At 48.6% G+C, this 26,460-nt stretch overlaps 1 protein-coding gene across 5 annotated transcripts in view; it reads right to left on the bottom strand.

The window, feature by feature from the left end:
• SETD5 (SET domain containing 5) overlaps positions 1-26,460 on the bottom strand; it is an 875,459-nt gene that overhangs the window by 664,258 nt on the left and 184,741 nt on the right. For all 5 annotated transcript variants that reach the window (XM_069643234.1, XM_069643237.1, XM_069643236.1 and 2 more), the window contains exon 2: positions 8,797-8,860. The gene's annotated coding sequence lies outside the window, so the exon portion shown is untranslated. The remainder of the gene's footprint in view (positions 1-8,796; positions 8,861-26,460) is intronic.

Raw genomic sequence — 26,460 nt, 5'->3', positions numbered from 1 at the left:
TCACGTGTGGTGGCCCTGCATAAAAATAAAAAAAGACCAAAAGTTTTTTTAATTGCTTAAAATGTGCTCTGGTACGGTCCCGATGGATGAATGTTCCAAAAGTATAGAGGAAATGGGACTATGGACTAGGAGTAAGGTAGTCACTATGGTGAGTAACCGTATTGTATTGACTGCTCCGTTTCTTTAGTAACGTGGGGAGCAAGGTTAGTTCAGGGACGAGTTTGTCTTGGAAGCAACGCAGCACAGGAGCGAATCCGATCCCTGCGCTTAGAAACCACTCGGTATTAAGATTATAAATGAACAATTTATAATAATTTGAAACTGGTCAATTATGTGCTATAGGATGGTAATCTAGGTTTCAAAGAAGAGTCAATGATATATCAACTGTATATTAATATGTTCCGAGGTTACTAATTTTCACCATTGTTGTAAGGTCGATGGTAAGGGGGGAGCACTGGCTGTTTCACTTGTTCCTACAATACCACACCCTAAGAAACTTCGGACACTAGATGTGTGAAATACAGGATCCCAGATTGTTCCTTTGTCAAAATGTTCAGCTTCACCTACAGCCACTTTTAATTAAGTTGTGAACTAAGGATGTCATATTGTGTATGCAAATGTTTCCCGAACAGAACTGGTTGACGAGGGATCCAACCTTCATTAGGGTACTAGACACAAAGGTAACCAACATGACGTATTAGGTTGCTAGAAAATCATGGAAGTGTCTTAACATTTCATATTATTCCTCTAGAGCTCCCATAAGGGTTTTCCTCTGATGGAAAGTAAAATCTTGTGTTTTCAAATAGAGCCAAATGAAGAGCTATTCAAGGGATCAGTGCGAGTCGAGGGTAGGTTCTTAGAAATTCAACTGGATTAGCAATCTAGAGAAGACTGGGATAATAGTGAGTGTTTACTACGCAGGTAAGGCAAACAGTAGTAGAGTTCTACAATGCAGAGATCAAAATTAAGATTGGATTACTAGAAGCTAAAAGCAGCTATTGGTTATCCAGCATTAAGCAATGTTCAGGAGCTACAACTGGGGAACGAGGAACAAGTACATAGCGTGCTGCAAATCTAAATGCACAAAAGTCAAAAATAATTTTGTCCATTATTTTCTATCCCCTTTGCTTTTGTATAGATGTGTCCTAATGTTTATTTATAGATTGTGCCAAACGTATTGAAAGTAAATTCACATAGATGTGTTTGCCATTGGTTGACCAAGGAGATGAAAAGTAGCTCTTGGTAGATGTTGGTCTCAAGCTAACCAGGCTTTTCCAGACCGCCTTGAGACTGCCGCTGGGTGGTAGCAGTGCATGGTACAAATCAACTTAACAAGCAGGAGCTAAATAGTTCCCAGCTCGTCTCGACTTCGAACCCTGAAATGTGACCTTGTATAATGGAAACAAGAGTTGGCACCAGACTGTCGGGATGAAGGAGGAGCCTATGCTCTGAAGTACAATGTAAAAAAAAGTGTTACAATCCTAGTCAACCGGAGGACTGCAGGGTACCAATGTCACGCCCCAACATCCCTCTACGGGTCAACAGCATTCTAAATGAACTGAGTCAACAAGCTAATTGGTAAAGAGACTGGACTTTAGACACCTGCAGTTTTACCTCAAAGGGGGACAACTTCTCTCGACAACGAAAGAATACTGACGAGCCAAGTGCAGTAAGAGGAAGCTGTGGTTAAGTTCTCTACAGATCCTGGTAAAGATAGCCCATCTAGTTGGACATTATGTATCGAGGTTTCTAACAGGCAAATACATCTAGAAGTATACATCAGAGCCAAGTCTACAATTACTTGGTAGCTTAAGGTGTGGTAGAAGAACAAGTTACTTCTTACCTTGTGACATTCTTACGATGGGATGTTTCTCCGACGTATTCCTTATCTTGATAGATCACTTCCAGCTTGCTGGTGTCAGGAAGCTTTTGGAGTAGAGGGAGCTGCGCGTCGACGTCCCCCGAGTTGGTGTCCCTCGACAGCCTCTGTATCGGCGCCGATGTCATCATGCGTATAAATAGACTCACGCAGCGTGCGATGCTCAGTTCCGTTTTGAAGCAAGAGTAGCTGTGCATGATTTGGTTATTGACTTGAAGGAGCGTAAGCTGCAACTACAAGGGAGGTTTTACTGAGGATATGGATGGGAGGGGCGATAAGGAATAAGTCGGAGGAACATCCCATCGAAAGAACGTTACAAGGTAAGAAGTAACTTGTTCTTTGAAGGGATTGTGTCCTCCGACGTATTCCTTATCTTGATAGACACCCATAGCAGTGGTGTGAAAACTGAGGTGGGAGTAAAATTGGAATATTTCCCTTTAAGAATGAACAGAGTAACACAGCTTTGCCAAATCTGGTCTCTTGGCTAGAGGAGGAATCCAGATTGTAGTATTTTGTAAAGGTATGTGCGGACGACCATGTGGCAGCCGCACATATGTCTCGAATCGGTACACCTCTTTGGAGGGCCGAAGAGACTGCGATACCCCTGGTTGAATGAGCACTAAGATGTTGAGGCGGCTTTTTCCCTGCCAGTTTGTAGCATTCTAGAATGGCTAAAATAATCCATCTTGAAATGGTCTGTTTTGTGATTGGCAATCCTAATGTATGTCCTGCATAACCTATAAACAGTTGGTCTGCTTGCCTCATCCTGGCAAGTCTGCCGATATAAAAACTCAAGGCTCGCCTTGGACCCAGCCTATGTAGCCTCTCTTCCTCGTTCCCTGGATGGGGAGGAGGATAGAATGAAGGTAAGGTTATCTTCTGGGTGATGTGGAATTCAGACACTACCTTTGGGAGGAAATTAGGCTTCACTTGTAGGACAACTTCGTCTTTGTGAAAAATTGTATGAGGTTTGCAAGACAGAGCTTGTAATTCGCTCATTCTTCTGGCAGATGTCAAAGCCACTAGTAAGACTGTTTTAAGGGTGAGAAACCTTAATGAACAAGAATGGAGTGGTTCAAAGGGAGTACCCATCAGGAATTTTAAGACTAGATTTAAGTCCCACAAGGGAACTTGGAACGGCTTTGGGGGATAGACATTAGTTAACCCCTTCAGAAATTGGATTACTAGGGGTAATTTGAAATATGATGGCTCCTCCGCAGTGCGCTTGAAGATAGACAGCGCTGCGAGGTAGTCCTTGATCGTACCAACTTGAAGACCTGAATTCCCCAAATATAGCAAAAAAAGTTAACACCATTGGTGTACCGCATGAAAAGGGTTCGATATTCTTTTCTCTACACCAGCTGCAAAACTTATTCCAACGGCAGCGGTATAAAGTCTTTGTTGCTGGCCTCCTATCCGAAAGCAACACCTCCATGACGTCATCTGGGAGGTCCCAATCCTTGTATTGCAACCCTTCAGAAGTCAAGCGTGAAGGTTGAGGGTTCTGATGTCTGGATGGAGAACCTGACCTCCCTTCTGCGAGAGAAGATCCTCCCTGTGCGGAAGACGAATCGGAGGGCAGATGGACATGTCCAGAAGGTCCGGGTACCACGTTCTCCTGGCCCAGTCTGGGGCAATTAGGATTATAGTCTTCCGGAATCTTCAACTTCCTCATCCGAAGAATGACAGGGACCGGAGGAAACGCGTAAAGAAGTGGAAACTCCCAGTCCACTACAAACGCGTCCCCTAGAGCTCCTCTCGGGGGAAATTCCCTTTAACAAAACTGATAGCACTTCCTGTTTGTACTGGTGGCAAACAGATCCACTTGAGGGGTTCCCCAAAGGGTGAAGATCTCTTGAAGGCCTTCCTGAGCTATCTCGCACTCGTAGGAGACTGCTCTGCCTGCTCAGAGCGTCCGCTGTCAAGTTCTTCTCTCTGGCTAAGTGAACTGCCGATAGACTCCTTCTTGAATTGCCCAAAACCAGAGCTGCATCGCCTCTCTGCACAGTGGCAGTGATCCTACGCCTCCTCTTTTGTTGAGGTAGTGCATGGCCACTGTGTCGTCAGTCATTAGGAAATTTTTCCCTTGTACAGATGGCATAAAAGCCTTCAGCACTAGTCTGATAGCTCTTAGCTCCAACAGGTTGATATGTAGTCTGGACTCCGATGGAGACCAACGACCGCTGATGGTCAAGTCGTTGGCATGGGCTCCTCACCCCGCGAGTGAGGCATCCGTGACTACTGTTATCTCTGGCAATGGCTGCCAAAACAGTTTTCAAAATGCTCTCCCGACAGGCCCAACACTGAAGGTCTCGTGCCACTTTGTCCGGGACCTGAAGGAGATCCGTCATTCTTCCTGAGAATTGCGACCACTGGGTTATTAGTGCCCACTGGAGGGATCTCATTGTCAAACGAGCCTCTGGCACAAGGAAGATGCAGGATGCCATGAGGCCTAGCAACCTCAGAAAGTCGAGGGCTGGGAGACGTTGGGCATTTTGAAACTTGGTAACAATCTGCAGAATATCTTGAGCCCTCACCTCTGTTGGCGAGGCTTTCCCCAGGGAAGTGTCCAGGACCGCTCCGATGAACTGGAGTCTCTGTGATCTCATCATCTGTGACTTCTTTAAATTGAGGGAGAAGTACAGTTTGTGAAGGAAGTGGCAAACCATCTAGTTGGATCTGAGCTTGTTCCAATGATACTGCTCTGATCAACCAATCATCTAGGTAGGGGTAGACATGGATCCCTTCCCTCCTTAGACTTGCTGCCACAACCGACATCAGCTTGGTGAAGACCCGCGGGGCAGAGGTCAGCCCAAATGGCAGAACTCGAAATTGATACTGAGAGTTCCCAATTGCGAACCTCAGGTATTTCCTGTGTTTGAGATGGATTGGTACATGGAAATAAGCATCCTGAAGGTCTAGAGCTGCCAGCCAATCCTGAAGTCGGAGGGCCTGAAGGATCTGAGAGAGTTACCATCTTGAACTTGTCCTTCCTGAGGAATTTGTTCAATTCTGGTAAGTCCAATATGGGTCTCCTTCGGTACTAGAAAGTAGGGGGAATACCAACCCTTGTTCCTCTCCGCTACAGGTACTGGTTCTATGGCACCTTTCTCTAGCAGGTCTAGAATCTCCTGCGAAAGGAGCGGATCTGGAAACTTCAAAGAGTTGTTCCCCGGCAGATGGCTGAGGGGTGCGTAGAAAGGGCAGGCAGTAACCTTGGGCAACTGTCTCCAATGCCCAAGCATCTGACGTAATAGCCTGCCTTCCGTCAGATGTGGAGTTAAACTGCCCCCCTACTGGTGTCTTGCGAGGAGAGACCTCAGAGTGGTTTAGAGGTGGCAGATGCAGAGGGCAAGGAGGCACCTGCTACTGCTGCAGCTTTTGTACTTTTAACCCATCAACCGCAGGTTAATCTTTTTTGGCCCCTTTGAGCCGGCTGTCCTCTGCCTTTTCCCAATGCGGAATAAAAGCGAAAGGACCTACCCCTCCAAGAGGTTCCTGGGGGGCGATACAGAGTTTGACGGATTGCAGTTCCAAGACATTTCGCTGCTGCCTTGGAGGTTTGTAACTTCTCTAGGCTGTCATCAGCCTTCTTACCAAACAAAGAAGTGCCGTCAAAGGGCATATTCAAACGTCTGGCCTGTATATCTGGAGCAAAACCAGACTTTCGCAACCACGCAAATCTGCGGATTGTAGCACTTGCCGCCATGGCCCTGCTGATACCGTTAGCAGAATCAATGCCAGTTTGAAGGGACTCACACATTGCGTCCTTACCATCTTTAATGATGTTCAGAAATGCTTCCCTTTCCTCTCCTTCCGGGAGACAGACAGCCGCAGATGAAGCACACTCCCAAAGTATATGGCTGAATATTGCAATCGTGTAAGTAGCATTAATGGATTTAAGCGCCATGCTACATGCCGAGAAGACCTTTTCCGACATAGCGCATAGCGTCAAACCTTTTATCATCCCCGTCTTGTGGAATAGTAGGGTATGCAGATCTACTGTTCGATGAAGGTGCTGCTTGTACAACTCAACTCTCTGGAGTTTGATGTTTGCTCAAATATTCAGGGTCAGAAGCAGATAATTAAAACCTATCTGCCAAATATAGGTTTTAATTAACTGCCTGGATAACCTCAGGAGTTTCCAAGTTGACAGATATTTTTCTCTGCAATGTAGCATGAAAGGGAATCACGGGATCTGCCTGTGGGCCTTTAAGTAAAAGGTCCGTAAAATCATCCTGTTGAAGACGGTGAAGGTGTAGACCACCCCATGAACTCTATTATTCTGGCCATTAAGGACCTATAAGGGGGCTCAGCATGTTCCCCTGGGTCTGGTTTAGCGAATTCTATTACTGGAGAAGTATTTAAACCACTTGCCTCATGCAAAGCATCTTGTAGGTCCTTCAATCTGTTCTCTTCAGAGATAAATTCCTCTGGCATAGGTGTAGTGGTCCTCTGTAACCCAAAGAGTCTTTCATGGTCAGAATCCTCCCCTTCCTCATATATAGAGGACAAAGCTCTGAAATAATCGGACCTTGGGTATGGTTTAAAAACCATTTATAGAGCAGAAGGGGCCAAGCTTGTAGTCACCGGTTGAGAAAACGTCGAAGTTGTTGACGCGGAAGTCAAAGGCTTTGATGAAACCGAAAAAGGCGTCGAAAAAAGTATGAAGAGGCCTCGAAGAACTCAAGAGGATCGGAATCCTACTCTGAGTCGTCAAGGTTATCGACGACATCGTCGAGGTCATGGTCGAAGCCCTCGGTACGTCTACTGACTGAGATGTAGAAACAGCAGTAGGTCTGTCCTTTAACTGTGTCGACAGCAGCGTCGAAGACGGCATCGATTCGACAGATTTGTGTCGACTGACCCTTCGATAAAGGCGTCGATGATGCAGAGTTATGAGTCGAAGGAACCTTCGACGACTGCGTCGAAGCGTTCTTACTGCCTTTGCTCGAGGCTTCATGACGCTCTCGGGCAGTTTCTTTTGCCAAGTGCAACGACTTGCGGCGTTTCAATTTTTTGTGTCCTTCACCCAGGTTATCACCTTTAGCCACTAAGAATTTTTTTACAGAATTTCTCCCACTTAGCTGGAGAGCTGTGTTTCGTGGGGCAGGTGACCCTTTCCGGGGAAGTGGAAGAAGATAAAGAGTGAGATCTACGACGCCTCTTTTTCAAGTGTTTAGATCTCGAAGACTGATGGGACCTGCTTCGAGACCTTGAACGGGAACGTTTCCTATGACGGTGAGGAGACGAATGTCTCGACTCTGCCGAGGAACCTTTCGAAGTTGAAGTTTTATGAGTCTTATCTCTTTCTAGCTTCCCCTTAAGCTCCTTAAAGGCTTTTGCCGTCATTGACATACAGTCCTTGCATTCCTAACAGTGATGCTCTGATCCCAGGCACCATAAACAGATCCTGTGAGGATCCATCAACGACATTTTCTTCCCACAATCTCGACACTTTTTGAAGCCGGACCGTGGGGTCGACGGTTCGGAAGAGGAAGCCACTGAATAAAGAAGATATCTTCGAGGAATAATAAGAAATAATTGAAGAACTGAGCAACACGATTCTGAGGCGCCACGAAGCGCAGAAAAACAGAACTGAGCAACGGACGCTGCTCTAGCCTATACGCACGATGACGTCGGCGCCAATACGGAGGCTGTCGAGAGACACCAACTCAAGGGACGTCGACACGCAGCGCCCTCTACTGAAATTTTTTTCCGAGGCCAGCAAACTGGAAGTGATCTTTCAAGATAAGGAATACGTCGGAGGACACAATCCCTTCAAAAACTGCTCCCTAGAAACAAACTTCATGAAACCTTAATGGGAAATAACATTCAAACATTAACAGAAGTGTGTTAATATAAAGAAAATGGATATCAAGAAAACTACACAAAAACAAGCTACCCACCCCCACCAAATGGTAAGATTTCAGGAAGATATGGATTAGGGCGAAGGAGGTGCAAAAAAAAAAAGTGTATGCTGCTATCTTAATGCAGGTGAGTGGTAAGCACATGGCAACAATTAGGTGGCTGGGAGAAAGCGGAACACTGGAGGTCAATGGCACTGCCATATGGCACTACCGGGAAACTAACACATTCAGGCTGGTATAGAGGATAATCGTGTTGAGAATGCCTTTGAGGGGAAAGTTAAGAAAAAAACACTTTAAAAAATGTAAATCACAATCCTGGCTTACAACCGGAATTATCTAGGTCATTAGAATGCATCTCGGGGTTGCGGAAACAGCCTGCTTGCGTCTGGGGAAGACAGATACTGCACTCAGCTGGTGCAATTGACTGCAAGTGCTGGAGTAAAACTCGTTGGTTGCCGTCTCAACGCTCGCCACAATGTAATCAAGTCCCTGGACCCAAGCCCTGTGAAAACACGACCACCTGTGTGCGAACTCTGGAGAAGAAAACCCAAGTCTATCTGTCCACCATCTTATCCAGCTGGATTTCCGTCTCGCAGCTCATTGGCCAATTGCAGAATACAAGGGCAACATTTTAAAACAAACGAAGCCAGAAGCAGGATCTTGGCAGAGCAGATATCAGTTGATTGTGAGCAACGATTGTGTGTGCTTGTGAATCTGGAGGGAAATTACAGATTATACTATGGGCATGTGTGTTTTCCAAAAGCTTTGCGCTTCCATCCTCCCCCAATCTACCGCCCCCACACAGAGACCCCCACCCACAGCTGGTTCGCTGTAGTCAACTCCAGCAGCACTAGAGAGCATGCCCTCGTCCCAGCTCCTAAATCAATACTCAGCAGGATTCGGCACACTGCTTTCAGCCGCCCAAAAGGCAGCCAGGCTGGACTGCCAGACATCTCTGTACCGGGGACGATTCTTGCAGGTTGTGCCGCCACCCATGGGTGGTGCGCGTTGTCAAATCAATGGGCACACAATGATCCAATCCATTACCTTCACACAGGCCAGGTGGTGTGAAGTTCCAATATGCTCTGCTCCCAGTGCGTCCTCGGTAGATCTAAAGAGGAAAAAAAGGACATGTTTAGTACTTTCCCACAGCAACAAACCCGGAATAATTTGGCCCAGTGTATCACATTTGGTTTAGCTTCCCGCTAACTTCACATATTCAAAGTCTCAGGGTACACCATCTGTCCACCAAGAGGCCATAATAACAATGCATAGAGATCAATCTGGGATAGCCCTTTATTCTGTGACAAAGCCCGGATGTTGGATCTGACCAGTCCCAACCCAGAGTTCACACACTTAAACGTCCCAGTTATTTTAAGTGTAAAATAGGGTTTATATCAGGAAGTGGATTCAGGGCGAAGGCCATGAAAAATGTACTAGTCTAGGGGTTGTATGTTGTATATACCCTAGCACCTTGAACAGGGGATGGTGCCAGAGTGTATTGAGCTAACCAAATCACCTGCATTAAAGACAGGCCACCTGTCTATACAAACACCACACATTCACGCCACTCGGGGAATGATAAAGGCCGTCCTACTGCCAAGTGTGAAGTGAATGGGCCCAGTGTTTTTTCTGAATTAAAGGTACTGCAGCTTCAACTTCTGGTCTGAGGTTTAAAAGAGTGGTGCTATGCATCTTGCTTTTCAAAATATTGACGAAATCTGTGCCACCTTGAACACTGCAATGACCTATGTAAATATGCAAATTAACTAATACGCCTACCTGTGAAGCAACTCACCAAAACGGATAATCGGGACATTCTGAGAATACGGACTAAATCTACAGCCAATGGACGGACAGTCTTGCCAAAGTGCTTGCTTAAACATTCTTTAAACGTCGTTTGGTAGAATTGTGCAGTTCTCCACCATTCCGCAGACCAAAGCCACCATCACAACTAAAGATCCATAGCATTTCTTGATGTCAGCAGCAACAGGATTGCTACAATGGTCCAACAGGAGCTTACAAGCTGGACTAAGAATATCCCTTCCCCTGGCGCCCCCCCCCACCCCTGCTCCCGAAATGGGTCCCGGCTACATTCTCCTCATGGTCATGGTTCCCCCCCCGACTTGCACCCAGACACCACGGGGCCCACCTGCGTTCCAATAGGTTCCGTCTGCACTCCGCCAATGGTCGCCAGACCCCCCACCCCCCTGGGCTAGCATCGCACCATGGTTGACAGTGTCACCCCCCCCCCCCCGTGGGCCACAACCTGGCTCCCCCCCATGGCCACCGCCCCCCCCCCCCCTCTTGGGTTCCGTACTCATTTCCACCGCGATCGCCCAATCCTCTCCCCGCTTGGTTCTCGGCTAAGGTCACCCCCATAGCTTGCATCCTTATCCGTCACGTGATCTCTGCTACCACTCTCCCAATGACCACAGGCGCAGCTCTCCCCCTCTTTGGTCTTCTCACAGCACTGATCCCTATTCCTCGCGAACCCCCTTTCCCATGTCCCCTCATTTCAGATCCAGCTCCCCTGGTTTATATCCCCCACCATGGTCTTCGACCTTGCTCCTTATCCCCTCTGGCACTCTTCTCTCCCCCCGCCACCTCCAGGGGACGGACACACACACACACACACACACAGCATGATTACCCCTTAGAAGAGTACCACGCTGGACCACATGATCCTGGGGACCTCCGGCACCGGCTCACACGTCCGAAGGGGGTTTGGCAACGATGAGGTAAATGGTGAGGATGGCTCTGCATGTTTCAAGTATTTGGTGGGTGCATGACCATGATATGACAGACTAGTGTTGTGTCATTTCATTACAACATCATGCATTAAAAATCTCAACTACTAAAGGTAGTTCAAACCAATAAAATATATTTCCAATGGTAAATTTAACCATACTTACATTATTTGTGTTATTGTTAAGATGTACAGTTTATTACAAACCTTTATCAAGACATCCTCGGCGCAACTAAATCACACCAAGTAAAAAGCCCCAACTCATACCAATCGCAATAATCAATATTTTTCATCAAATTAAAACATGCGTCCCTCTAACAAAAATCCTAAATGATCCCCACGTGTTCCAAATTAGAGGTTAAACATTTATTTAAAAAAACTTTACAAATCAGAACATTGCAGGGTAATTCTCACCCCTAAACAAAAGATTTCAGAATAATTCCACCTCTTGGCATTGCCCATCTCTGATCCATTTGCCCATGTACCTTGTTTGTGCTGAAGTCAATCCTGGAAAAAACATTATAGTATGTTCTAGCGTCTCAGATTGGCTTCCATTTCTCAAAATCTACAGATCCCATTAGCTTTTTTTTATAGACCCTCACATTTCTTTAGTCGGGTGTATATTTAAGCGGAATCGAGCTTGATACAGGTACAGGGGAAACGTCTCAAGTACTAGGCAAACAATCGTACCCCTTACAAGCGTTCAACAGTGCAGATTGTAAACAGTCAATTTTTATCTTCTATGGTACGGATCCAATGTTGCCAGAGTTTTCGTTTTACCTTCTCTGGGTTGGCCAGCAAAAACTCTTGATTTACATTCAGGCATTCCAGAATCCCCTGGCAACAAAGCACCTGTTGACCCAGAAGAACAGAGCCATACCCACCCATTTCTGTGCTTCAAATTAGAAATGGAGGCGCAGATGGGGACATCATGCACTTATGCAATAGTGCCAATGCCTTCCTAACATTTCTTGCATACATCGAACTCAAACCCTTACTCACATTATATAAATATATATTCCCCCAAATGGTCCACGCTTCAACTATGCTGGTGTGGTGCTTCTGCCGGTGCGGCCCATCTTTCTGGGGGCACAAAGTTCGAGGTACAAATCCCTGAATTGTGTTTGAATTCATGATCATACCTTTGAGACCAGATAAGTGAACGCCAGAGGGACAAATTAAAGTTCTGTTTTGCCATATTACCCTCTGTATGGAGACAGTCTTACACTGATGCTTCAGAACTCACAGTATTCTGTTTAGCTCAAACAATATTCACAAGTGTGTGAACCCCTGAACATGGACTGGGTGCTCCCAAAATAATGTAAGGATTATGCTTCGCCATCTAGGAAATGCCTAATATGGGCAGAAAACTGCACAATATGGTTGTGATTTTACAATCAAACCTGCAATTAATTGGACTAACTGAACATATTATGCTGTAGTGAAGAGCTGGTTCATCAGATGGTGTTGCTATCTGACGATAATCTCTGACTTCACAAGGCAATAAATACAGCATTACATGCAGCCTAAAATTTTTAGTTCATCCAAAAAAAGTATCAAAACCCAAACTTCTAAGTTGTAGGTTTTTTTGATTCGACTAATGCAGCCACACACCTTTCGCACATAAAGTCCAAGCAAAATGGTAGTTCTGGTCACTCATGATAACCAATGATTGACAACTTGAAGGCTGGATGGAGCCAGGACAGAGGCATAGGGGTGCTACCGAAACCCATCTGGGGAGATTACAGAAACCCACCGCCTCAAGTCAGGATAGAGATGCCAACTAACCAACTGCACTAACAATTTCCCCCTCTGCATACATCTCTCAAACTCCAAACCAAACACAACCACAAACCTACAGCACAACAAACCGCACAAACCTCACTTCATGGCAATAACAAAACAAAAATACACGTAGACTCAACAGTACACGATGACAACCGGCCGCAATACACCCCAGGCCCAGCCAACGGATCCACCGGGCTGAGGCTGCCACCAGCATATCACTGCTCTCTTGCACTTTTACACCTCCTTCCCACCATCCCCCCTTCCTTGCTCTTTCAGAGCCGCCAGAGCGCCATGGGACCACTTCGGTGGTGATCATGTTAAAGGACATTTGTACCGCGTACTAACAAAATAAGTTAATGACGGGGAGTGTGGCGAACTAAGCACGAGTGCTACTTTATTGTACAGAAATTATCTTTGTGTGCGAGCTAATATTTATAAAGTATTAAATCCACCAAATGTAAAAACATGCATGAATATAAATGCATGTGGAATTCATGAATATCAATATTAGTGGCCTTTTCACCACAAATCAGAAACGAGGTTAGGGTCAACCGCAAAATGCACTTCGACTTCTAAACAGGTTTGCAGACGGCAGAAGCAGGTAAGTGAATACAGCCTTCGCGGTCAGCAGCTGCAGAAATAGCTTTGAGTTTTTAATGGTCTGATAAGTCTTGTATAGAAGATATAATTTCCTGTTTGAGTGGGACCAAGAGAGTATTCATTATTTATTTTTGTCAGTAGTAAAGCACAGGGTAAGCTGGTGCCTAAAGCCATTTAGGAGTTTCAATCTTGCAATTAAGTAGGAGTTTTGTAAATTGGAAAGTTTCAATGGAATAGTGACCTGGGAAATGAGATAGCGTCACAAATGAAAAGAAATCATTCACCCTGCCTCCTCATATTGCATGAAATGTCCATATGACCCATGTGCTAATCAAGAGTTATGGTTTAAACGGCTTAGGCCAGTTATTGCTAGTAATACATTATGTTTTCAATAGCAATGTTTAACCATGTGTTGTTGTCATTACCTACCGCGGATGAATCATAAGAGGCACGTCAATATAATCTGAAAATTACTCCTATAAACCTGGCAAATAAAAATGTAAGAATTGGGAAACTATGTGGTTTCTTTGAAGAGGGTTGTGTCCAATCACGTTTGGGGGTGGATTGCAATCAAGTATTTTCAGAGGGTTTGAACTGTTGCAAAAATGTATAAAAGATCTGAACAACGGATGTGGTAATGTTGAAACTTGGGTTAGTTTGGTCCTGCAACACCATCTAACTGGAGCATTGTACAATAGACTATGTACAAGCATGTACTTGCTATTTTAGGGGTGGGCCTGTTTGGGTTAAGGTGATTGAAGGCCCATCCGCACAGCTTTTAAGCCAACACTGTTCCTCTCCCTGTCGGGACATTGCTTTCCTAGACTGGACAGCAGTCTTGACACGGTATGTAGAGAACCTCTGTGGCATTATTTTGTCTTGTGGGTAGAAAGCCTAAAATTAATTATGCTACACCCAGATTCCAGTGGGTCTGTACACCAGTCTGATTGGTGCTTTTACGAAGGAGATTGCCATTTAAAGGTGCTTGAAACAGGGATGCGTTTCGTCTCGTAGCCTTTTCATGTGGCCGACTTACCTGCCCCAAAACTATCAGCCTAAGCTGGATGAATACATTTGTTGCTTAGTTCATAGAGAAGTACGCATACTTGACCACACAAACCAATCTTTGGCAAATTATGACCACTATTTAGATGTTTGTTTTGTAGAACTACTCAAACGTTTGTTAAATAATGCTCGTTTAGAACCTCCAACTACTTGTAGGAAGTTGGACGAGTGTGTACAAGCAACTTTCAAGCACAAGGTCTTGTGCTAGATCATGCACGCCTATGGCTAACTTGACTAATGTTGGTGCTTATTACCAAGTGATTAAAGTACACAAGCAGAAGCTTGTTCTAGTGTATGTGCTTCGACTTTCAACTTCTAAATTTAACTTGCCTTTAGAAACAGGAGGGTAACGTTTGGATATCACGGCTGAGACTGCCTCCAAGTCAAAGTATAGAGGCCAAGACCAGCAGCGCCCCAAAGGTAAGAAAGGTGCAGGCAGTGGGAGCAGCCACAACTGCTCTCTATTAAACTGAACAGCCTTGCACGTACTGTTAATCACCTGGCTTATACGCGATCCGTCTCTATGCAACCTTAGGCTAACAGCTCCTGCGGTCAGCTGTACTTTGTAAGTCGCTGCTGTGCCTCCTCACGACTAACTGCTGTGTTCTAGGTCAGTTTCCCCTTCTAGGTTCCCGTTCACTATTGGCATCGGTTAGTACCCATTTGCTGTGTCCACTAGGCTCTCTCCCACTCTCTAGGTTCCCACTCCACTGTGGTTAAGGTTGTTCACCTACCTTGGTTCTTGTTGTGTTCACTACTGTGCGAGATCTCTACCCCCCTCTCTCCGTGCCTTCCTCTATGGTACTCTTGATTTTCCCCCCCTCCGCTCGCCCATCGTCTCTAACCGCTATTCTTCTATCATCTATCCCATCCCCCCCAACTAAGACTGAAGTAAGATTTTTCCAAGAGGGCTATCCAGTCTCCAACCCAGACCTTCCCATCGTCAATACCTACATCAGTGCTTCCTCCAGACAGACCTCAGTCATTCCCTCACCAAACCTATGGATCCCTCCTATGGTCTCTGTTCTCTCCTTTCTCATCCTCTCCCAACAATGGCGTTACCCAGTGGGAGGTCCGCTTAGCCTCCTCCCATTGCTGTCAAAATTTCTTCAACAAGGTCTTTCTAAACGGTACCATTATAGTCCAGGTCCTCCTCTCTGGCCCCTATGCCACCTCAGGCTGCTGCTCTGCCCAGTCTAGGGCCCATCTACCGCTTCTGCTGGGTGTACCTCGCTCCTGTACCCCACTACGGAAGTCTTTCAAATGTGGCAACCTGCTCCACGTCGCTACGCTCAACTCTCGCTCTGCTGTCAAACTCCTCTGACAACTGCCACCTCCTCGAAGACCTTGACCTGGATGTCCTCGCTCAGACATGGTTCATGGCCAGCTCTGTCACAAGTTTTGACACTCTCCTCCGAGGGCTACAAGAGCCTCTCCGAACCCAGAACCAACCGACCCAGAGGTGGTGTGGCCCTGACCTTGGTCCTTGCTTCTGTCATTCCTATGCAGGCCTACTCCGCCTTTGAATGTCTGGTCTGCAGGCTCTCCATCTCCTTGACTGTGCCCACCATCTACAGGCCACCTGGCCAGGTCGCCCTCTTTCGCTCAAAATGAGCTGACCACTCCTTGCCTCTACCTCAACTACTCCTCCTCGGAGACCTCACCATCCATGTGGCTGCTTCCAATCCTTCTGGGCTCATCTCCCTTTGCAACACTCCCTCCCCTTCCATCGTACCCTCTGGTACGACACTCAGACCACCCCCCCTCTAACCCTCTCACCAACTCCTCGCTTGGCCTGACCATTTCTGCGCTCCTCCCACCTGAAGCTTCTTGCCCCCAGGCAAAGCCTACCCCAGCACTGACACCTACTTCGGTCATTCGTCCCATGAATCGAGCGTCAGTGGATGCCTTTGCCTCTATTTTCTCTTTCTCTGCTCCTCCTACGCCAGTGGCCGACACTGACAGAGCTCCCTCTAAACTGTATCTTTCAATTACCAACACCCTGGTCATCCTTGCCCGGGTCATGAGAAACCATCTGAAGCCTACCTCCAAGTGCAACTCTTGGAATAACTCTGACCTCGCCACCCTAAAACACAAGTGCAGGGTGGTTGAGAGGATGTGGAGGGCTTTGGGCGCATCCTCTGACAAGCTGGGCTGCCGCCTGCTTCAAAAGCAATGCAGACTATGTAATGGGTCCATATACAATCCCTCATCCATGTGGCCTCCAACATGGCCAAACTCTAAAATCTGCAAGGAGCAGGCCAGTCCCACTGCAGTCTCACCTCTCCAGTTCCCTCCCAGGCTCTGGCCTCATGTCACCGCTAAAACTCTGGACACTTGTCCTCGCTTTCCTCTACCTCACTCAGTCCCCCTTTGGTGCCTCTCCCTCTCCTGCTTTCCCCCTCTCTGCAAAAGTATCGTCCAAACAGGTGCTGCTCTGCTCTTTCAGAACCATCACGGACAACATTGCCAGCCTTGGCAGATTTCTGAAATCACTTTCGCCACTAGATCTTTCCACTCTCCTCAAGCACTCCCTTGTGCACCTCCTCCTAAAGAGAGCCTTCTGCCGATCCTACTTGTCCGGCTAACTATCGATTGATTCTGAAAGTCTTTCTTGAGCAAACGCCTGGAAAAACGGCCCATCTTGCAGCTTACTCTCCACGCTGGATAGGTTGGTCTCAATGATCAGTCTGGCTTCAGAGAAGCCAGAGGGACGGAAAATGCTCTCCCGAACACCCATGAAGATCTCTCTAACCTTGGCATAACAGATCAGGCCCTGGTGTGGCTGACCTTCCTCCTGGACCGATCCTCCCCCACTCCCCACCCCCCAGGTCCAACTTGTGTCCCTTCTCTCCACCACATCTTTCCACATGTGGTGTCCCCCCCCAGAGCTCTAACCTCTCACCTTGGCTCTTCGATGTCTATCTGGCCCCTTTAGCCCACCTGATCTCCACCTTCTTTTCTAATGTGTTATGTGGATGACCCGCCTCTTTCAAGTTTCGCTCAGCCTCTCCTTGCTCATTCCCCAACTGTATCCAGAATTCAGGATTGGTGCACCTCAATCTCCACCTTAATGCCAGTTAGACGGAGATCCTTCTCATTGGGACCCCTGCTCCTGCTTTCCCGCTCACTCTGGGAGCCGTCCTTGGGCCTTTTACCATCACCTTCCTGTGAGGCAAAAAACCTTGGTGTCATATTCAATCCCACGCTCTCCTCTCATCAGACATTGCGAAGAAGGCCCACTTCCATCTTCACCTCCTCAGAGCACTACTGCAACAGGCTCTTTATCAATCTACCCAACTCTACTCTTCGCCCCATGCAACTAATCCAGAACAGGACTGCAAGACTTATCCTTGGCATCAAGCCCAGGGACAGTATCTCTCCATCCCGGAAATCTCTCTGGCGGCTGCAAGAATCAAATTCAAGCCCCTTGCATCATCCACAGGGCTTTCTCGGGTCGGGCCCACACTACATCCATACTCTCTGCCGAAATACCTTCCTTCTTGAGCCCTTCACTCAGCTACCTCCACCTCTGAGGGGGAGACACTTTGCCAAGCAGAGGGAGGAGGAGGGGGGGGGGGTGTTGAGAAGAGATCCCTCTCTGCAGGCACCTCCCTCTGCAAAGGCCTCCCTGCCCCTCAGACTCGAGCCGGACAACCTTAAGTTCCGGAAACTACTCAAGGCCTTACTTTTCTCCTCAGCCTTCTCTCGCTCGCTTTCTTGCTAACTTATCCAACTGGTTGCTTGGTACCCTCAGAGTCTCACTGGTTACCAGGCTCCTCCTCCATGGCCAGTTTGAAGATGTACCTAGGCGCTTTACAACAAGGCGAATCCCATAAAAACATGTGATGTGCCAGGGGGCATATTAGGAAACCCTACACAAACAATACTATGCAAAATATAAATGCTTGGACTTAGCACACACATGTAAACAGGTGCCATTTTGTAGTTATGGTAGAAATATTCGGGCCAGCATGGCTGAGCGGTAGACAGACCACGAACCCAACAAAGAAACCTAATAGTCCCAAGTGCTGATGATCGATAGACCCATGCGGTTAGCCTCCATAAAAACTTTCCTTTGTTCCACAACTGTTGCTAATACACGTTATAGCAAGAAGAAATGTGCCCTGCAAGGCTGCGAAACCGTGCCAGGCGCCTCACAGTGCACGTTTATCGCAGCCATGCCAAAGCAGGCCTCCAACCCACACCAAGCCAACCATGAGCTTTGACCTCCACAACTGTCCCCTGAATTATAGTAGGTGACCTCAGACCACCAACCATAAACCCACTAGACAAAAGATCTAAAAGAACACACCCATGCCACGTTTCATAAATGACAAGATTTGTAATCTGAGGTAGAGGGTAGAATACATTCTAGTCCAACCCAAGGGTGGAAGCCTTGGGTGCAGATAGTGCGATACTGAATGAGTGAAGAATGTGCGGTTCAGCTTGATATTAAGCATTCCACCTGTGCCAGTCCAGAGCCTCTGAGGTGCACGCCATAGCAATAGAACAGCACAGTCTTACACAGTAACCAATTGTGAACTCTACCCTGGTTACCTGGAGATGAGCCCAGCAGACCCCAGGTGACAATGGAAGAGGCTGAGGCCAATGGCCTGGCATCTCATATGAAGCGGGTTGACCATGTATAGGGTCTCACCAACTAGTCACGCAGGTTTTTACTGTATAGGTTTTAATCACTGATGACAATTTGTTTGCTTATAACATTCTTCTTGTACCATTTTTTGGCAGAACGTCCTTGAGCAGCAGAGTTCTTTGCTGGCATACCCATTTATTTGTTTGATTAAAACTGGTTATCTTTGCAAGAATCACTTGGCCTTTATTCCCTAGTGGGTTGCATTTTTTCATGGCGTGTGCGTTTGTAGGCAGTGCTTCAAGTCCTTGCACTGCCTCCTGGCCTCCCATGTACTAGGGGGCTGTAACTAACCCCTACATGCCCCCCCGCCTCCTTACATTTACCCTGAGCCGCGATGCACTGGCTGCACTTACTCTTCCCCATATCCTCTCCCGTGCAGTTCCCTCTCCCTTCCCCTGCACCTCATATCGCACTTTCACGATCTGAATGACAAGGCCTAGTAAGATAGTTTGTCTTGTCCTCCCTTTGTCTTCACTCCCTTGGTTTGTCTCGTGCTTAGAAACACTTGCGTACAGGTGGGTTATAAATACCATATCATGAGAGGATAGAGCCGGGATTGACGTCCATAAAAGCTTTGTTATGTTGGAAAGGCTTTGTATGAATTTTTTTAAAAAAAGCTGACTCTTCACCATTTTGCACTCATACCGGGCAGGTGTGAGCCCCGACATTGAATATTTGCAAACTTGATATCGTTTTACTGGACTCAATATCCAGAACAAAATTGTGCTTAACGAAGTACTGCTGTGGGACAGATGTAAAAACTAAGCACTTTGGAACCCAAAGAGTACACCCATTCTGACATGGTCAAAGTGCCTCTTTAAAATACGCAACATTACCTGATACAAATAACCAGGTTACTCACCGTAGTGACCACCTTACTCCTAGTCCATAGTCCCCTTCCCTCCATACTTTTGGGACATTCCTCCGTCCTGTGGGAAAGGACCGGAGAACTTTGTAAAGCATCAACAAAAAAAAAATTCTTTCTACGCGGGACACGGCACGCGGCCGTAGCCCTGCCCATCTCGACTCCGCCCCGCGCATCGCCCAACAGTTTTTTTCTATCGCCAGGTCAGAGACCTTTAAGCAATACAGAGGAACCTTATTAGAGGTAACGGCGGGCGGCCGTCCGTATGGAGGAAAGGGGACTACGGACTAGGAGTAAGGTGGTCACTACGGTGAGTAACCTGGTTATACTCCTACGTCCCGTCCCCTTTCCTCCATACCGATTCCCAAGCATTCCTTACAGGAACTATGGGTGGATGGAAAAACCCCTTACTGAAAAAGGTTCTTCAGCACAGCCTGACCAAACTGAGCATCATATCTGGAGCTCAGGTCTAGACAATGTTTACAAAAAGCCGATGGGAGGCCCAAGTAGCCGCCTTTGCGATGGTCTCCCAGGGGACATATTTCTGAAAGGAAACTGCAGCTGCCTTGCCCCACATCAGGTGTGCATGAATACCTTGAAGAGGCTGCAGTCCTTGGACGGTGTAGGATTCCGTAATGCAGGCAGCGATCCATCTGGTGATAGTCGCCTTAGAGGCCTGCTTTCCTTGTGGATTACCAAAGTTTACCAAGGGTTGAGAAGAGCTCTGAAATTCGGATGTTCTATCCAGATAGAAGGGCTCTTAAGCTCTAACATTCAGGCAATGCAGAACCCTTTCCGCCTCTGAAGCGGGGTTCGGAAAAAAGACCGACAGGGAGATTGACTGGTTCAGATAGAAATCGGAGACCACCTTTGTCAGGAAAGCAGGGCTTGTCCGTAGGACCACCTTATCCTTGTGAAAAGCCAAGAAGGGATGCTCCACCGACAAAGCCTGGAGCTCATTCACACGCCTTGCTGAAGTAACGGCAAACAAAAAGGACACCTTCCACGACAGGTGTTTAAGGTCCACCGTGGCCATTTGTTAGAAGGGTTTATGGCACAACACCCTAAGGACCACATTGAGATCCCACGCTGGGTGCGGTTTACGAACCGGGGGATAAAGGCGCATCAAACCTGCGAAATGTCTCTTAACCACTGGATTGGACAGGGAGTAAGAGCATTGGTCCGTAGATAGGTAGGTGGATACTGCCGAAAGATAAGTTCTGCATGACAAAATGTGAATGCCCGACTCTGCTAGGTGGGATACAAAGGACAGCAGTGTCAATCATAGCCGCCCTTGGGTCCAGCTGTTTGTCTAAGCACCAATGACAGAACCTGAGCCGTTTGCTTCTATACTGAGACCTAGTCAAGGGTTTCCTGGCTGCTTCAATAATGCGCATGTTATCCACAGACAGGGAGGTGTTCTAAGGACCTGAACTCGGGCACCATGCCGCCAAGCTGAACGATTGTGGGGAGGGGTGCCACAGCTGTTGATTCCGCCCCCCCATCTCCCCGGTGAAGATCGGGAGTCACCGGCAGACTCATCAGTGCACACTCCGACTGGTGTTGAAGTTCTGAGAACCAGAGCAAGGCCGGCCACCACGGGGCTATAAGCAGAAGAGAACAGTTCACTGTGTTCTTCCGCTTGCAAACTGTCCGATGAATCAGAGGCAGGAAAGCATAGCCCCTCATGATGTGCCAAGGAATCTCGAGAGCATCCTCAGCGAGGAGGCTCCAAGACCATTTCTGGAGGCATGCAGTGGAAGATGCTTGTTTGCCGCTGTTGCGAACAGGTCCACCTCCGGGGTGCCCCACCACAGGAAAATCCCCGAGAGGATCTCCGCCTTCAGTTCCCACTCGTAGCTGACCATCGTCACGGCAGATTCCCTCATCGGCGGACATTCAGCTGGCCCGGAATGTGTACCGCCACTAGCCAGACACCATGACGAACTGCCCACTCCTCAATCTGGATAGACAGGTCCACAAGAAGGGGAGACTTGGTGCCCCCCTGCTTGTTGATGTAATACATTGACACCACATTGTCCGTGCGGATACGGACCACCTTGTTGGCAATGATCGGTCTGAACGCCTTGAGCGCTAGGAAAAAACGCCAGAAGCTCCTCCAGATTCATGTGGAGGAGCTGGTCCCGAGGTGACTAAAGGTCCGAGACATGAAGAAGATCCAACGTCGCACCCCACCCTAGAAGGGAGGAGTCCGTCATGACCGTCACCATCGTGGATGGGTCCTGAAACCCTGCTCCCACCGACAGGTTGTTGAGAGATGACCAACACTCCAGGTCCGCTCTCATGGAAACTGGAATCAATATAAACTTGGAGTCCGGATCCACAGCTCAACTCCGCAGAGCCATGCGAGTCTGCCTCATCTTGAGACGAGCGAGAGGAAGAGCCAAAAAAAACAAGGCCTTGAGGCCCAGAAGCTTCTGGAACCACCAGGCAGACATGCTCTGTGACTGCGCAAACATCTGACACGTGGCCAACAGACCCGCCATTCTGTCCCCAGTCAGGTAAAATCGGCAGTCGATCGTGTTCCAGCGAAAACCCAGGAAAATCAAGTCCTCAGAGACAGTCATGGAAGATTTCCACCAGTTCGACAGCCCAAGATGGAACAGGAGCTGGAGGAGAGACTGAAGATTTCAGGCTGCTTTTAATGGGCAAGGGCTGCGTAAGAGCCAATAGTCCAAATACAAATACACATGGATACCCTACAGACGAAGATAGGCCGCGATCACCGAGATCTTCATGAAGATAGGCCGCGATCACCGAGATCTTCATAAAGACATGCAGCGCCGAGCTGAGGCCAAAAGAAAGCACTTGAACGGGAAGTGCTCCTCTCCGACAGAGAAATGAAGATATCTCCTGTGTGGATTCCAGATCAGTATATGCATGTACGCACCCTCAAGGTCCACCACGCTGAGCCAATCGCCCATCTGCAAAGGGGAACGTATCTGGCCGGGCGTCATCTTGAATTTCTATTGGGGTAGGAAAAGATTAAACTGGGAAAGGTCTAGGATGGTGCGCAGGGCAGCCAGGTTGGGTTTGGGCACTGTAAACAGTCGGGAGTAGAAGCCCTCCCCTGGCTCCCCTAGGGGAACGGGTTCCACAGCTCTGAGGGCCAGCAGTTTCTGAACCTCAGCTTTTAGGGAGGACGAACCAGACTGCTGTAAAGGAGAGTTGTAGGGTGGGGTAGGGGGTAAGCGGAAGCCCGCCCGAGCGACTGACAAGACCCACCGGTCCTCGGTGATGGTCTGCCACGCCTCCCAATGAGACGCAATGCGCTCTCCCACCGGGGTCTTGTGCAAGCGCAGAGAACCCTCATTTGGCGGGTTTTTTGGTGGTGTTACCACCTGAAATTGAAGAGGAGGCTGAGGAGCGGGAGAAAAATAGTCCGCTGCTGCCTCCGGTGGGAATTTCCCAAAGGAGTATCCACTCTACAGGATTTACGATCTAGGAAAACTCTGAAAGCAGAGGAGTGCCGGCTTTGCGACAACGGTCTCTGGGTTCTGAAAGAGGTTTTAACCAGGACGGACAAGGACTTCGCTGTCTGGGTACTGTCCTTAGTTTTGGTCAGCTCCACATCCGTTGTGGAATGGAAAAGCTCCTTACAGTCAAACAGCAGGTCCAACACCTTGTCCTGCACCTCCTTTGAGAACTTGGTGGCATGCAACCAAGCCTGTTGAGGCATCAAGTCCCAGCATAAGACCTCAAGCCGAAGTGTCGACGTGATGAGCCGCGGCCTCCAGCAGATTCTGGGCCAAGACCCTGGCATCGGACAATCGCGCCAAAGTCTTCCAGCTTCCCGACCGGAATGAACACCGACAGACTTTTCCACATCTTCATGTTCGCCCCCGCTAACACCAGTTCTGCATTGGCCTGCCGGAGCTGCAGGTCTGACTTAGCAAAAATCTTCCTCCCAAGGGATTGGAGGAGCTTGTCCTCTTTCCCCAGGACCTGAGTAGCTGTCGTAGAAGATGATGCTGCAGGCCTGGACTGAAAAGTGGCCGCAGCCACCACCGTGGAGGAGGTGGGGGGCGGACAATATGCTAGGGCCACCTCTTCCGAAGAATGCAGCCTGTATCGCGCGTCAATTTTCTTATTGACGAAGAGTCCAGAGTGTGGTTTTTCCCAGACTCTAGGGACCTCGGCCAAAACGTCCTTTGGCAAGAACAGGCCGGTACGCTCGGAAGGAGACAAGGTGAATGCCCACGAAAGCACACCCTCCTGCTGAGCGAGTGCCTCAGGTACTGGAACATCCAATAGGCACATCATGTCCAGTACCCGGTCGTGAAAAGCTCTAATAGAGCGGGGCTGGTCTTCGGAAAAGGCATCCGTGCGTTCCAGTCAAAAAACTGGACAGAACGGGTGCGCGCAAAAGGAATCTTGTGTTCACCTACAGTGCCCAAAATGGCAGCCGTGTTCGTGGCGGGAACGGCCGCCATTTTGCCATCAACTGAGGGAAACTGCAGCACGTGTGGAAGTGAGGCAGGGGTCCCAGTCGGTGGAACAGGGGGTCTTCATTTTAGCCTTTACACAAGGAACCTCGGCTGAGCCGGTACTATGTGGCCTGGAATGTTTCTGCGACATACCAATAGCCAAACTAGCCTTCACAGGAAGGACCTCGGCATTGCCAGTAAAGGAGGAACTTCCACTCCTTGCCCCCTCAACAGTTCTGGCGTCGCCACAAGAGCGGGAAAGGTGAGACACAGCTTTCACCGATAAGGCCTTGCGAGGCCTCTCAGAAATGTTTGTTTCCGTAGCCTCTATACGAAGGACCTCGGACCCAGGTCCAGTCACAGCCTTTCCACTGCGGGCCTCGAACATGCGTTCGGTAACACCAAGCCCAGCCGAGGCCTCGGGGCGCACTGCGGTACTTTTGAGGGAAGCCGATAAGGAACAAGTTACTTACTTGTAACTGTTGTTCTCCAGCATGGGTCTGGCATGGATTCACATGCTCATGAATATCCCCAGTCAGGCTGGGAATCCTCGGTAAAGAAAATAAATAAATAAATAAAATCAGTATCGGTTTCGTTGCTGATCTGTCTTTCTTAGTAGTAACCAATCACTGGTCTGTGGGTCTTACTGCCCCCAGCCAATGACTTACCTCTCCTTAAGCCCCGTTCCTGGAAGCCATCCTCAGATTTGGTAGCACGCAGAGGGGCAGGAGGGAGGGTTCGCATGTGAATCCATGCCAGACCCATGCTGGAGAACAACAGTTACAGGTAAGTAACTTGTTCCTTCTCCAGCATGGGGTCTGGCATGGATTCACATGCTAATGAATATAAGAATACATGGCAGTACACATGCACAACCACGGGAGGTGGCAAAAGCTCAACATTAAGCATTACATAGACTCAACATTAAGCAACTCTTACCTCCTCACCAGGCCCACCTTCAGACGAACAAGTTGCGCAGCACTGCCTGGCCGACTCTGGACTCCTCCCTGTAATCCCGGTCGACGCAGTAGAATCTCTTGAAGGTGTGGTCCAACCTCCACGTAGCAGCCCTGCAGATGTCCAGCAGGGTTACACCAGACAAGAACGCTGTGGTAGCAGCGATCGCTCTGGTCGAATGGGCTCTCGGACGGCCGGGCAACGGTCGGTTTGCCAACCGGTGGCAGTGCATGATGCAGCCGGAGAGCCATCTGGAAATGGAAGCCTTCGAGAGAGTCTTCCCTTGGTTCACAGGTCCAAAGTTCACAAACAGCTGTGATGTCTTCCGAAAACTTTGTTCGGTCCACGTAGAACTTGAGCGCTCTAGCCACATCTAGAGAGTGCAAAGTCCTCTCGGCCGGCGACGGGAAGAAAACTGGTAACACCAAGTGCTTGTTGCGATGGAAGTCCGACGGCACCTTGGGCATGAAGAAGGGGTGCGTCCTCAGCACCACCCTCATCTCGTGAAAAGTCAAGTATGGAGGCTTGCAGGATAGGGCCTGAATCTCTCCCACGTGTCGTGCAGGTGATGGCCACAAGTAACGCTGTCTTCCACGACAGGAACTTCAACGGAGCCGAATGCAAAGGCTCGAATGGTGGGCCCATGAGCCTGGTCAGCACCACGTTGAGCTCCAACGCCGGGGCTGGAGCCTTCACCAGCGGGAACGATCGTTAACAGCCCTTTCATAAACTCCTTCACCAGGTGATGAGACCACAGGGATGACTGACCTGTAGTTCTGGTGTATCGGGAAATCGCTGCCAGATGTATTTTCATGGAAGCATGAGCAGTACGGTAGCACTTGAGGGGCCGTAATCCATAGAGGGTAAATCTTCTGTGCACGACACCAGACAGAGAACCTCTTCCACTTGTGTCCGTAGCACGAGAGTTGAGGATGCCCTGGCCTTTGCAAGAACCTCTCTGCAGTCCGCCGGGATATCGTAGCCGCCAAACTCTAGTGCTGCAGGAGCCAGGCCTGCAAGTTCAGCGACTACGGGTCGTGATGACGGATGGCGCCTCCTTCTCTGGAGAGAAGATCTGCGTCCGTCGACAGTTTGACTGGTGGGGATGCTGACAAGTCCAGAAGGTCCAGGAAGTAGATCTGCCTCAGCCACGCCGGTGCGACGAGGATCATCCTACACTGGGACCACTTGAGCTGGTTGATGAGTCGCAGTAGCAACGGAGGGAACGAGAAAGCACCGCCCATGCTGCTCATCTGGGGAAACCTGCTGGCGAACCTCTGGCAGTTCGTCGCCGTCGCGAACAGGTCGATCTGGGGTTTGCCCCATCGTTGAATCGATCCACTTGATCCTGATGCAGTTCCCACTCGTGGCAGGAGCGCAGCTCCCTGCTGAGCGAGTGGGCGATTGAGTTTGTCCCTGCCAGATGAAAGGGTACCAGAAACATCCCCTGGGCAACGGCCCAGTGCCACAGATCCTGGACTTCCTTGGACAGGGCTGGGGATCTTGTTCCTCTCTGCTTCCGGATGTAGAACATCGTGGTGGTGTTGTCGGTGAAGATCCTTACCACCTTGCCCTTGAGGGA

Source organism: Ambystoma mexicanum, chromosome 2p (genome assembly GCF_040938575.1).
Source record: "Ambystoma mexicanum isolate Mex_15411 chromosome 2p, UKY_AmexF1_1, whole genome shotgun sequence".
In the NCBI taxonomy this organism is placed as follows: Eukaryota; Metazoa; Chordata; class Amphibia; order Caudata; family Ambystomatidae; genus Ambystoma; species Ambystoma mexicanum.
The sequence above is the reverse complement of the archived record's forward strand: the minus strand, read 5'-3'. Positions and strand labels throughout refer to the sequence as shown.